Source organism: Vidua macroura, chromosome Z (genome assembly GCF_024509145.1).
Source record: "Vidua macroura isolate BioBank_ID:100142 chromosome Z, ASM2450914v1, whole genome shotgun sequence".
In the NCBI taxonomy this organism is placed as follows: domain Eukaryota; kingdom Metazoa; phylum Chordata; class Aves; order Passeriformes; family Viduidae; genus Vidua; species Vidua macroura.
This window is the reverse complement of record NC_071611.1, coordinates 28820391-28834778: the sequence shown is the minus strand read 5'-3', so window position 1 is coordinate 28834778 and position 14388 is coordinate 28820391. Positions and strand designations below refer to the sequence as shown.

The 14388-nt window shown below is 42.0% G+C and overlaps 1 long non-coding RNA gene across 1 annotated transcript; it reads left to right on the top strand.

Moving 5' to 3' along the window:
* Positions 1-2518: 2518 nt before the first annotated feature.
* LOC128822530 (uncharacterized) lies at positions 2519-12654 on the top strand. The gene is made up of 3 exons (XR_008441476.1): positions 2519-2595; positions 10995-11144; positions 12158-12654. It is a non-coding gene; the product is annotated as an uncharacterized LOC128822530 (long non-coding RNA).
* Positions 12655-14388: the final 1734 nt, after the last annotated feature.

Genomic DNA, 14388 nt, shown 5'->3' with positions numbered 1-14388 from the left:
TGGCATTTGCTACTGGCCATGAAAACCTGCAGTGTGCAATTGCCTGTCGATGTTCAGGGTGTAATTCTTGGGGTGACAAACTGTCTGCAGCTCCTTATGGATTACGCTGCTGTGCAAATTCCCTGAAATCAACTGGTTCAGATCCCAAAGCTCCTGAAGCTGTGCCCCTGGAAGGTTCACCCAGATGGAGGGAGACAGCGAGGGAGAGAGAGCAGGCTGATGGCAGCGTGTGGGAGAATGGCACAGGCAACACTGGTTCCAGGAGTCAAAAATTAGTGAGCTGAAGTACATTATTCTGCTTGCAGGCAGGTCCTTGCTTTGGTCAGGTAGCCAAGCTGGAGGATGGCAGAGAGGGAACATCTTGCTTGCTAGGTCCCCTGCAGGCCTGTCATCCAGAGTCAGGGAGGGCTGAAATCAGCCAGTGAGGGGTGCCTGCCCATGGACACCAACAGCTCACAGAGCAATAAATGATCGTGTTTCTTTGCCAGAAAGAAGATGAGGCATGTGATATCTCTTGCAAGCACTGGTGCCACAGATATTTGTTCCTTTTATGTGAGAATAAAAAAAAATGCTAGAAGGACCTAATAAATCACAGCATAAATGCTACTATTTGAAAGATCTGGACTAGAAATTATTTGAACTTTCATGAGTTTCACATGTCAGGGGTGTGGGTGATTTAGGCTAGTGATTATTCAAGACACAGGGTGTGATTGGACTTTTAGGATTTGAAAGGATTACACATGCTTGTCAAGTGGGTGTTTAATCTCTCTTCCGTTATAAATTCAGTTTGTAAATGTTGAAACTATAAATCATCACACCCTTGGTCCATGGCATAGGACAAACTGTGCTGATTTCCTCCTACCTCAGCTTAGATTAACTGCTTTTCCCAAGTGGTATCAATGCCCTCCAAATTATGACTTTTCCTTTTTTAGCCCACACTGTTGTGTGCACACACACATATGCAGGCAGGCATGTGTTTCATAACAGGTTTCTGTGCTTGTGACTCAGAGCTGAACTATTAAACCATAACACATGGCTGACATCTGGAATTCTCTCAGACATTTCTGTCATTTGAATATTGGTAGCCATAGTTTGCTACTCTCCTTTCCTCCAAAATGTAACTTTCTTTATTCTCAGCTCATAAAAACAGAGCTAGAAGGTTTAACTGAACCTTTTGGTGTCACTTTATATATATATATATATATATATAAAAATATAAAAAAAAATTGTCAAAGCCTGCTTTAAAGGCCCATGTGTTCACAGAGTTTGGCAGAAAGATCTTACTAAAGAAAGCCTCTGCTTCCTCTTTAGGTTTAAAATGATTGTGTACAATGAGGATATTCAGAAAAATAATTGGTTTTGCACAGCAAGAGCCTGTGGTTGCTAAGAGTCAAAAGCTAGCTAGCTTTTAAGAGTCACCTGCTAGCTAGCAAAATGGGGTAAGATTTGCAAATGGATTGGCTTGGTGTTTGAATATAAGTATTTACATTAATTCCTCCAAATGAATGCTACTCATTTGGCTGGTTTGAGAGCAAGATTAAAATACTGTTCGTATTTGCTGTAATGTGGAGCAGTTTGTCTTACCTGTGTCTCACAGGGTGTTGTGTGCTATTCCCAGGGCTATTTGCCATGAACTAGTACAGTCCTGCAGAGGTTAGGATTTTGCATTCTTCTTTAAATATTGTGGGATTGCCACTCAGACTGCTGTAATTATGGACGTGTTAAATTTCACATTGATACCAACGAAGCAATGAAAACTTCCGTCTATCTTGTACTGTGACAAGTGTCAAGCAAAAGGGGTGAACTTGGGGAATTGTTCCTGGCTTTGGCTTAGAAAATCATCTAATCTTGGTTTTCAATTCAGCCCTACAAACACATTTTTAAATTTGAGGATTGTCTGATTTTCTCCTGATATTGAGAAGGATGTAACATTGCTTCACTCATGCTTCAGTAAGAGAGAAGGAGCATTGTCTGAAGCCTTTGCTGTTCCCTCTAAGAGTAAATATAGTATGTCTTTGTTCTGGTTCAGGGCAAATTTGGGAGAGAACCCCCAAAGGGGTTCCTCTAGGAAGCAGATTCAATTGGCCCCTCCCCCCAACTGGTTCGGGAAAAAATACTTCCTTGGGGAAAAGTGGAAAAAAACCTGTTTATTAAACAAGAAAACCTAAACAATATTAAACAGTGAAACTTCTTGCCGCTCTAAAAGAGGGACAAACTCAGAAAAATCCCCCCTCCCCTCCACCCCGGGCTGCAGGTTGGCTCACTCACTCTCTGATCACTCCCTCCAGTGCTGGAAACGCCGCGGCCCAGGCCCGGCCCGCTGGGCCACAGGTGCGAGCTGCTGCTGCTCTTCTTGATGTTCAGTCCAGAGCAGGTTTGAGCAGGTCCAAAGAAAAGGAAAAGCCACAGTCCAGGGAACTTCTTTGCCTCAGCTAGCTAAAACTAACTAAAAAGCAAAGGCGAGCTCTGTCTTTCTGTCTGTCCATCCGCAGACAACACAGTCCAGTAGCAGGAACGTGGAGGAGTGAGTGCAGTTTCTGAAAACAAACTCCGCGCTTCTTCTCCCTCCCTTCACTCCTGGAACAAGTCTTAAAGGTGCAAAACTTATTATCAGCATAAACAGAACAGACGATTGGGGATAAAAGCATCATACAGTCAACCTAGGACAGTCTTCAAGGCACCTTCTTTGCCTGGTGAGAGGCTGCAAAAGAGGGGTGTGACTGTCACTAAGTTAAAGAAGGTGATCATGGGGGTTCCTGAGACATGGATGTATGAAGATTTGTTGCAGAGGCTTTGTAGTCTCTGGCTATCAGAGCAAAAAGTGGCAGGCATATTGTAGGCATGCATATTGTAGCAGAAAATTAATGTCATTTGGTGCAGGTTTTTCATGTGATTCACTGTAAGGCCTCTCAGATTAAGCAGGGAAGACTTCACCTGCAGCACTTAGTCTACAGCACATGTCTGACACATATAGCTGGCTCTGGTGATCACTTGCCTTTGTGCCTGAGCCACCAGCTTTCCATGTATGTATTTTTTGAATTTTTTTTTTTAGCTGTTGTGTTTCAGATCTGGCTATGTATGTTCTGTTCATGGTAGCTGAGTAAAACTCTCATGTCAGTGGTTCAGAAAATGATTTGTGCTCTGGCTCAGTCAAGTCTCTGACTGTTACTGCTTTTTGGTAATGACACTATGCCAAGGAAGTCTCATTGTGACAGGCTGTGACCCTTAAACCCATGATGGCTGGAAGAGCATGCTTCCCAGGGTTTTCATCCTCACAGTCCTCACAGCTGCACTTCCACTGACTGGACAAGTGAGTACACTATTGTACTCACCTGTCATGATTAAAGTGGAGTCTTTTGAAGTCCTACAGACTGGTTTCTTCATCAAAAGCCTCTGGTGGTGATGTGGCTCTGAACTGTATGTATCCTTGCAAGAAGGTTTCTCAGTGCACATGGATACATATGCACAGGTTCACTAAAGGTAAGTCATATTTGACCAGCCTGATTGCCTTCTGCAATGTAACAAACACCTGGCTGGATGAGGGGAGTGCAGAGGATATTGTTTACCTCAACCTCAGCCAAGGCTTTGACAGGTTCTCTTACAACATCCTCAGACAAATTCAGGAATGTGGACTGGATGAGTGGACAGTGAGGTGCATCAAGAACTGACTGAACAACAGAGCCCAGAGGGTTACAATCAGTGTCACAGGGTCTAGTTGGAGGCCTGTCCCTAGTAGTGTCCCGCTAGGTTCAATGCTGTACTGTTTCACTTATCCATCCCTGGCTTGGATGAAGGGGCAGATGCCTCCTCAGCAAATTCACAAAGGACACAAAGCTAGGAGGAGTGGCCAATACCCCAGAGAGCTGTGCAGCCCTTCAGAATGATCTTGACAAGTTGGAGTGCGGTTTTGGGACAAGTTCCTCAGGACAAAAGAGACATGGGGTTCCTGGAGTGGGTCCAGCAGAGGCTACAGAGATGATGAGGGGTCTGGAGCGTCTCTCTTATGACAAACGGCAGAGGGAGCTGGGGCTGTTCAGCCTCAGGAAGAGATGACTGACGGGGACCCCATCAACATGTACAAGGATCTGAAGGGAGGGTGCCAAGAGGATGGACCAGGTTCTTCTTAGTGGTGCTGAGAAGTAGAACGAGAGGCAGTAGGCAGAAACTGATGCCCAGGAAGTTCTACCTGAACACAAGGAAGAACTTCTTTACTGTGCAGGTGACCGTGCTGTGGAACAGATTGCCCAGAGAGGGTGTGGAGTCTCCCTCACTGGAGATACTTAAGAACTGCTGGGACACAATCCTGTGCTGGGTGCTCTGGGATTACCCTGCTTGAGCAGGGAGGCTGGACTAGATGTAGTCCCTTCCCACCTGACCCATTCTGTGATTTTGTATGTTAAAGTGACCCTCGTGGCTCTGCCCTGATTTTAGTCAAAGCAGAGGTTGCCCTCGGTAGGGGTGGCCATGGCCAGAGCACTACAAGCCCATCTGCAGCTCAGAGCAGGCAAGACCACCCAGTCCATCTCCTCGAGCTAGTATGCAAATGTAGCTGTATTTTAGCTGCTGACAGTTCTGCTAATGGATTATGTGGGTACACAAAAGTGATGTGCAATAAACAGCAATCAAAACTGTGTTGTCAGATTTTCAAAATCAATCTCATTTTTTTTTCTTATATGGCCAGACATACTATTGTTTTTCTCATTATAAGGGTTTGAGCTTGTTGTTATGGTTATCAGGTGCTTCTGATTATCAGATTCTGACAAAATGTGATACCCTGTGTTGAGCACTTCCTCACCAGATCTCTGAGTCAAGCTGATTTTACTGGAAAACTTCAGCCAAAACACTTGGCTGTTTTTGAGCACAGAACCTGTGCACATAAATCCTTGTGGACACGCTCTCCTGCAGCGACCCATGCTTGCTTCAACTGTTGGAGTGGCTCAGTGTGGCCACGTGCCCTGGAACTGGCACCAGCCCATACCGATTTCTCTGCCACCAGCCGAAGTGTGTGCTGTCCCCATGGAGCCCAGCACTGTGCTTCAGCTTGGGGTGGGTGGTTTATGCTTTTCCAGTCTGGGGTGGTATAGGAGAGACTGTCTTTGTGTATATCTCCCACCAAGGACCACAGTTTTGGCTTGCTTTGTGTAAAGTGAAAATTATTGCTTCCCACACCTCCTTACCCCTTGCCCATCTCCCCAGGCTGCCTTGAAAATGAACATGTTGTTTTTGAAGCACTCATGTATTGTAGTGGCATGGGAGAAAACAGGCAGAAATTAATTAGTCTGTCTTCAGAGCAGGGTTTTAGGGATTATAGAAAATAAGCCTGTTAATCATTGTGGAGAAGGTAGAATGGTCTGAACAGGGTCCTCACTCCCCCTGGGTACTTAATGACATGTTTTCACAAGAAAAAATTGTAAGATCACGTTAATTAAAGGCTATGCCAGAATGCATATGTATGAGGGGGGTAATTGAAGAATGCTGAATGTCTGCCAATTTGACATTACCTAAATAGCTTGATTTTTCAACCACAGTAATATTTTCATATTTATGTATTTTTTGGGATGCCATATGAAAGAAAAATATTTAAGCAAAATAGCATACTGAGCAGAGTAATTTACAACAGCAGGGTTTCTTGTTACTCTGTGCCTGCTACAGAATTTGAAAAAGGATAGTAAAGGAAGCAGGGAAGCAATGGTTTGTGCATCATACATAAAAAGGTACTGTAACAGTAGTGATCTGTCCTACATAGTTATGAAGACAAGCATTTGGAATAATATGGTTTCAAGCAAGACAGTATAGTACAGCTCTGTTAATCTGAATCTATGGTGTTAGTTATCTACATGAAACTACAGAAAAAGTTAAATCTTAATTTTATTAAATAGCTGGTCACAGGAGACAGGATCATGGTATGGGTTTTCTAAGTTCCTAACTTCCCTTGGATCCAGCTTGTTATTCATTAGAGCTCTGCACAGCTCTGTTGGCTCCATGCAGCACTGGGCTTGCAAATTCATGGCGCAGTCTTCCCCAGGCTTCTTACTCTTGTTCTGTGTTGTCAGACACAATATTCAAAGATACCAGTCTCTTTAATATCTCTGGTTTCTCTGTATATGTCCCCAGTAGAAAAAAAAGGTGATTCTGCCATCCTGCAGCTAAGAAGCCCTGACACAAGATGTGATCTCTGTAACTGTTCCCTTCTTTCCTTGAGCTGGCACCTTATGGCTCATTTCTTCACACCTCCCTTGAATTTCCCTGTGCTGTTTTGATTTATGTTTCTGAACTAGGTCAAAGGCTTTGGCCAGGTAGTTTCCAGTCAGAATTACTTCTGCTCGGACACCTCTGAGGAAAAAGAAAAATCTGATTAAACATAGGAAAATCAAACCACACACAATGTGATTATGCCTGAATCTGTTTGAAGGTCAGCTGATTTTTCAGATGATTTAAAACCATGAAATTGAGCAAGCGCAGATATGCATCATTACTCAAACTTATCTTCATTGCCCTGGATGCCTTTGATCTCCTTTGTCCTTCCCCTGTTTGCTTATGCTCTTTCATGCCTTTCTTCAAAATAGACTGTAAAGCCTTTGGGACGGTGATCAGTGGTGTGTTGGTAAATGGGAAGGACAGACTGACTGCCTCATCTTGCCCAGTCTTAACTGTGGGAAATAGTGAACACTGCCATGTGGACAGCAAGAATGGGTAAATCTTATGAATGGGTAAATGAGTACTGAAATTTACCTGTTGCAACACTATGCAGGAGGACTAAGTTTGCCTGAGCATCTTATCTGGAGTGCTTGGTGGCCAGGGGAGTAGCTGCTTGGAGCACCTGTGCAGCATTCAGGACCCAGCCTGGCCTGCACTGTAACCTGTTACTGACCAGAAGCTTTGGCCAAGGGACATCAAAAATCTATTACAGAAAAGAAATTAATCATAGAAACATCACATGTTTGTAGCCTTAGGTTTTGTATAATTTTCACTCCAAGAGGATGTTCATAAATAGTTTCAATTGCTATTGCAGAAGGAATGATCTTCAAGACAATTGCAAATAATAATTATATAATTATTAAATTAATAATTTAATAAGATTTTACATGAACAAAAAGAATATTATATGGAAGAGCTAGAGTTAAGGCAACCAGTGGAGCAATACCAGATTATCCTAGAAATGTGCATTGATCTTCTTCATGTTTTTAATTGTGTTTAGTGCTTCAGGGAATAACCTATGTGAAGAAGTTGTAATGCTAAATTAGGGATGAACAGTTGTGAGAGAGACAAGTCTTAAACACCTGGCACAATGCAAAAGCCCAAACCAGAAATGCTACTTACAATGCAAATATAAAACAACTGTAGCTGTTTTCCCCAAAGACTATTCTCTAGACTTTGCTACAGTGGTTAGGGGACATCTTAACTCTTTTTGACATTTTACTTTCCCCTTACTTGGTTTTTGACTCTGTCCCTTGCTGTGAGGAAGAACTGTGTGAGCATGCTTGTGTCCATGGAATTTTTAAAGGTGAAATGTGCTAAAACCCAGAAGGAAAGTGGAAGCAGTGGCTACCAATGCATTTAAATGGGTGATTTCTTAATTTGGGTTGGTATCTCCTTTGGTGCAGATTTTTGCAGTTATCTTGTATTAGGCATGATGACTTATTTTTGAGAAAATCTCATCCCTCATTAGTGACATCTTTATTTCTACCTCACCGCAGGTAGATAGGAAAGACTGGATTATGTTTTTATAATCAGAGGGAAGTGTAGGTGAATTCATTATCAAGAAAACTGCCCTACTCAACAGGGATGCTGAGAAACTCGTAAATCAAAACTGAAGATGGTTGTGAGAGGTTTGTCTGAGTTTGGTTTTGGCCATCACTACTCAATATTTTAGTGAAGTAGAGACAATTCATCAAATTTGCAGGTAACACCAAGGTTAGAGTGCTGTGATCATATCTCAGAAGGGTTTTGAATTGTAAAGGATCTCAGTGAATTAAAGATATGGACTGATAAGTGGTGGTGTAAATAAAGATAGTCCACAGGTCTTGCCTTCTCAGAAGCTATTAGATCAATGGGCACAGGTGGGGAAGTGCTAAATGAGCAGAGATTGGGAGGAGAGGTATTCTGGGGCATGCTTTTAGTTTCAAAAGTGAATGTGAGGCAACATTGTCTTCCAGTTGCAGAGGGATGTGGAAAAAGTGCCAGTAAGGATAGCAGTGTGAGCTCTAGAAGGCTGCACTGAGCCTGGGACAAAGCAGTTCAGGAGCTGTGTCAACAGCAGAGAAGTTGGGCAGCAACTGGAAAAAGTCCATAAAGAAGTGGTATGGGATGCAGCAAATAATTGATGGTGAGAGACTGAGAACTTTCCAGTGGAAAGAATGGGAGAATGAAGAGGGAAGAAAAATGTCTTGCTGCTGCAGAACTGCTGTGGAGTAAGGGAATGGCAATTTGTAAACAGTAGCGAAGAAGTTTCTGGTTTTAATATAGGATTTAATAAGGTTTTAATATGCTTTCTGGTGGTAGAAATGGTAAACTGCAGGAATGGGATGCCAGTTTTTAAGAACCATAGGGAGACATATAAGTGACACTGGAGCAGCTGATTCTGCCTTAGAGCAGTGGTAAGAAGTCCATAGCTTTTCAAATTATTTTCAGCTGTATCCTTCTATGAGTCTACAACACAAATATTTCAAAGCATTCTGTACCAAGCAAACTGAAAGAGAGGACAACCTTGCTTCAGACTTTTCCTGGTAGGTCAGGTGGTACAGCTTTTCCCTCCACAGCAATAGATGTCTCAGCTCATTTTCAAGGATGATGGTGCAGCATGAAAGAGAAATATAAGAAACTTGTATTCTGAGTTTCTTCAGCAATTAATTGTGGCTGCACTCTGACATGGACTGAATGTTTGGAATCTCACCACTTCTAATGTGGCTTTGTACTGAGCTCTAAATGTCAGTGCTTCCCATTGACTCTCATTTTTGTGTGTATGTTGATGAACGTAATACTAGATTTTGTAGTATGTCGCCTGTCTGAACAAAGGTAGCTATCAAATGCAATTTGTTCAGAACTTGGGTCAAGCTGCAGCTAGATTTGGCAAATAAGTTTTTGTGAGTTGGTTTCATGGTAACATGAACTGTGCAATTCCTACAGGGGAAACAAAAAACTAGGAATAGTGTTGCTGAGAATGTGGCTTTGGTGGTTTTTCTTAGTAAAGAGGTAGATGAACAAGATGTAGCCTTCAAAAGGGAAGAAGAGATGTGTGAGTGGGCATATGGGAGAAATTGAAAATTCCAGGTGAGATCTAGTGGTTTGGGCATATAAAAAGGTAGACTGGATTGACTAACTCTTAATCCTCAAAGAAAACTTTATACTTCAGCTGCAGCAGGAATTATCATCTCAGATAACATTTTTTTGAGCTGCTTCTTTTATGTATATACTATAATTAAATTCTAAGACGTTATCAAGGGTTATGTCAAATGTGTTAAATAAGCATCTGAAATATGATCCTTCCAGCTTCCAAGATGGGTGCAATTACTCTGGAGTTTTATGTCAACGAGTTTCAGACATTTTTTTGTAGGACATAGAAACATCCAGCTGGAGAAAGAAATTTCAAGCATTTCCATTAAAATTGAAAAGTTCTATGAAATCAGGTTGATCTTCCTGGAATTTCACAAAGAAGGGGAACAGTAGAATAGTTTAGCATTTTTCAGATAAAACATTTTAATTATTTTAAAACATTTCAACCATCTCCTTAACCTTTCTCCAGCTGAGCACTGAATATTGTAGTAAAATATATAATATTAGGATCTTTTGATTTTACTGATTCCAGAATGTTCAGATGACGGGAAAACAGATGATGCTGCAGAACCACTTACTCAAAAAGTGGTAACTTGAGCAGTGTGCTGCAGCCTAATGGGAGAGAGACAGGTCTTACACAGCTCTATTTGAAAGCTTCATTATTTTGTGGTTTTTCCACATCACGAAGATCAAAGGGGAGAACCAAATTTGCCCTAACAAGCCAGATTTTTAACCAGATAGTTAGAAACTAAGCCAAATTTTATGCAGCTTCCCCAGGCCTCCACCAGCTAGCTTCTTCCAAAGAATGAGATTCCACTTCCAGCTGCCCTTTTGTTCCTCTGGCACTGCTCTGGGTTATTCCCACTGCCTGCAATTGCTGATTGAATGTGATCCATAGGGGACTACAACAGGAGTCCCAGAAATATTCATCCAACACAGTATGGACCTCTGTTCTCACATGTCTGTTCCTGAAGTGGCAGAGCCTGTGTGACTTTGCTGCATGCAGAACTTAACACAGGGGAGCTGTGAGCTGTTTCTGCCACGGATGTTGCTCAGCAGGTTGCTATGCTCTGCTCAAAGAGCACTTCCCCAAAAAAGTGATGGGATTAATGTGGGCTGCCAAACCTGAAAGAAAGAGTCCCATAATAGAACAGGATTAGCTGGCAGCTGTGGCATGTCATTTCCACCTCTTCTTCATCAGTACTAACTGAACAGTTTATTTGCAACCCCAAGCTCCTTCTTGAGAAGTTAAAGAAAAACTGGTACAGGAAACCACTGCTTAGTTGATTCACTGGTTACACAGAATCAGCTCCAGCCCACATAACCCGATAGAGAGGGACTGTGTGGAGCTGATGCAATTCCTGTTTCATCACATCATGCATTTGAAATGAGTGCATCTAAAATCTGGAAGAAAATTACTTAATTCTCCTGCATCATTTTCCTTCTTTCGAGATTGCAGCTTCCATTTGCTGAAAAATTTTTGCTGAAGACACTTAGTGAGACAAAACAGGTCCCCTGTTTACCTTCCATCAGTAAGGTCAAATTTAGGTTGTACTGTTGATTTACATCTGTTGTGTTTCACTAAACTTGCCATTCTGTCTATTGAGCAACTGCAGTGGTCTGATCAATTATTTCTTCATAACCTTGTGCTGTCTGCTATCCAAATCTGTGTTACTGTTAAGTTTAACACTGTTAATATCTTCCAATTTATTCCTCTCCAGATAAAGCAGAAATTTTCAGAGTCTTCATCTGCCTGCTGCCTCACAGATTAAACATAGCTCCTTGCTTCAGGGGAGGCTAGAAGATTTGGAAATCAAAGTGCATCTCCTGGGTAGCTTCCTGGCTCCCTGGACAGGACCAAGAGTCATAAGGTCAGTTATTCCTCACAGGAAAGAACAGGGAGACTGTAGAGCAGGTCTGAAAACTGAAGCCTCGATGAACAGGAATGCAAGAGAAAGAGGTAGCTGACTGCAGGTTGGACTGTTCATTCCCTTTGCAGCTGCACTTCCACCCTGGCATCCCAGATGTTCAAACATGGGATCTCAGACCCACACACCCTCTGACCGACTTACCACTGCAGGCAAGAGGTCAGGCTTCTCTCTCTGGTAGCTAAAGCCCATAAACATGTTATTTCAGTGAAATATTTTTCTTGAAAAATATAAATAGTGTGCAAAGTCTGTTTTCCCTCACACAGATAATAATAGTTTGAAGCTCTTCAGCTTCCCAGACTCTAAGCAGGAGAATGTCTGTGCCTTTCCTGTACCATGCCCTGTAGCCTTTGCACCATGTTTATTGCAGAGCACCCTAAAAGGTGCAACAGTAGCATTTGCACGAAGGTGTCTTGTCTGTACACCAGGGTTTCCCTGCAGTGCCTGAAGCTTGGTATGCCTATGTCTCACAGGTCTGGTTTTCAGATCATTTTCTGAATGAGGCAAAAACAAGACTCAAACCTCAGCCTGTTGCTTTCCTGGCAATTATTTTAAACAAAGGTTCAGACTGCAACCTTTGTGACTTCTCTCAAAAATGTTGGTCTAGTTTTCATTCTGATATGAAATGTTCGAGACGTTTTACTGGAATAAAATTTCTATCTAGCTGCCTAAGGGAGATGGTCCATGGCACAGCTTTGTAGATCAGTTGTAGGGTGAGAGAGAGCTATCAGGCCCTCAAAGAGCTCCATACCAGTAGGTAATAGTTCAGGTAAAAATTATAGCCTCCCATGTGCTTGTTACAGTCCTGTTGTCTCTCTTTTTCAAGTAGAGTTGATGTGGTCAGAAAAAGGTTTTGATTGCTAATGAGGCAGAGTAATTCTCTGTAGCTTCTGCTTCCTAAAACATCCTCTTTTTCTCCCCTTTCTCATTGGTTTCATGTTCTCCCTTCTCTGCAGCTCCTAAAGACCTGAGCCTCTGTTTGGCAAACCCATATGTGGGAAGATGAAAGCAGTCAGTGGCCTTTTGGAAAGGACCCATGTGACCTGCATTACCTCTGGTAGACTCTTTTGCAGAAATGTCAACGAGGTTGCAAATATCAGATAATGATAAAGAGAAATGGGGTCACAGCTCATATTGCCTTACATAGAGAACATCAAGTTATCAAGTCATAATTCACAAGTGAAAATATGTGATTAAACTTTGTCAGTGGTCCCTTTCTTGATTTCTCTTCACTTTTTCCCCACAGTTTGATAAAGCACACTTGTAAAACAAATTTGATATGGTTCCGTCTTGTTGTCTTATATATTTGTTGAGGGTCATGTAATGACAAGCCTTTGTCTTGATTAGAAATTATATCCATTGGAAGGTACTTAAATAGACAATAGGAATTGTGGGAAAGGAATATGAAAGTCCTCGGTAATGAAAGTTAGGACTGAACTATGTTTCAGCTGCCAAGGAGGGAGGAAAAAAGCAAACCACACAAGTTTGGGTACTGTTTTTCTTTCCACTGAAATATAATAAAAAGGAAAATTTTACTTTGGAGATACTAAATGTGTTATTTTCATCTCAAATGAAATATTATTTTTACACTGTAAAAATACTTACACAGTTAATTTAGAAATTATCACCCGCCTTTGTTTGGCTAACACTATTTGACCTGAATTATAAACAGATGAATTTTGGTCACCTCTGAAACTATTTATTTGGTTGCTGCTTGGTTTGTAATCACCTGCCACACCCATGAATCTGTTTCTGAAGGTCCATTATAGAAATTATGCAAGAGATACAGATTTTCCTTTAAGACAGATGAGGCCTTGGTGTTGCTGTTATCCTGCTTCATCATCCCTAGGAGGATTTATGGTCCCTGCTCCTTGAAGGTACCTCAGGTATTTCTACAGCAAACTCTCTCTGTTACTGTTGCCTTTACAAAGCAAGGCCTTTGTGTATAAGATGATGTCCAGCAATTGGGGTAAAAAAAACAGATTCCCTCTATGCTTCAGTAAAAATGATCCTAAGTGATTTAACATGCAAAAATGTAGTAGTACAGAGGACTGGGTTAAAAAGTAGCAAAGCAAGACCTGCTTTAAATGAAAACAGCCCTCATGACAATGGAAGGAAAATTATGCGGAAGATATAGTACATATAAACTTCAAACCATCAGCCAATGTCTGACACCAATTAGAAAAATATACAGGACACTGGGCTACCCCATGTGTTTGATATCACATCCTGTCCCTCCTTGCAGGATGGCACCAAGGACCCAGGGCCATGTGGGGCCAGGGTTATGTGAGCTGAACCCTTTTGTAGCTAGTTTAGAGCACCAGTTAGGTAACTGGTAGAGATCTGTGGTATGGGGATAATAAAAAAACTTGCTTTTGAAGTCTTGCATTTTCTCTAATTATCTTTCTCATGTTCGTGCATGTGTAGGTATTATGTCAAAAGGTGAAGGAAACTCTGATTTGTGACAAAGCTTCCTCTTCTTTGCTCAGTCTGTTACTTTCCAAACAGGAGTGGACAGGTTTGAGTGCATCTGAAGCAAGAGGGCAAATTTGTGTGGCACAGATCTGCACTGGAAGTGAAGCAAACAATGACAGTAGCAGTCACTTGTAAGGTGTCTCTCTGTGGAAGTCACTCCAGCCATGTTGTGACCATGGGTTGAATACACAAAGAAATTGTCATAAATTTCATTGAGCTCAAGAGGGGAGAAGCACTGAAGCCTGGTGCAGCTTCCCCCCATCCCCTTCTCCCCCCCACCCATATACGTCTCTGCTCAATTGTGTTGGCTGTGGTAAGAAAACTTCCTTGTCATTCCAGAAGTATCTCATCTCCATCTTTGAGATCTGCAAAGAGACAGATCCATTTTCTCTCTTAAACTGCAATTTGGCAACATGCAAAAGCAACATATCTGATTTCTCAGTCTTTCTCTGTGCTTAACAAGTGCTATAACTTGGTACAGCAGTGGAAAACAACTAGGTACCAAGTACCAATGCCATGGCATCAGTGCTGCATTTGCAGAACACTCTTTGCCTACAAACTCCTAAAGATGAGCCTTAGATGCCCAGAATGCTGACTGCCACAGGCAAGGCTGCAGAGAAGCCTGTGATCTAGTCTCTCCATGTTTTTTTGTGAAGCGAAAGGATGGTTACATCTGTAGTAGCATTTCAGACTTGCTTTTCTTCGTGAGCTG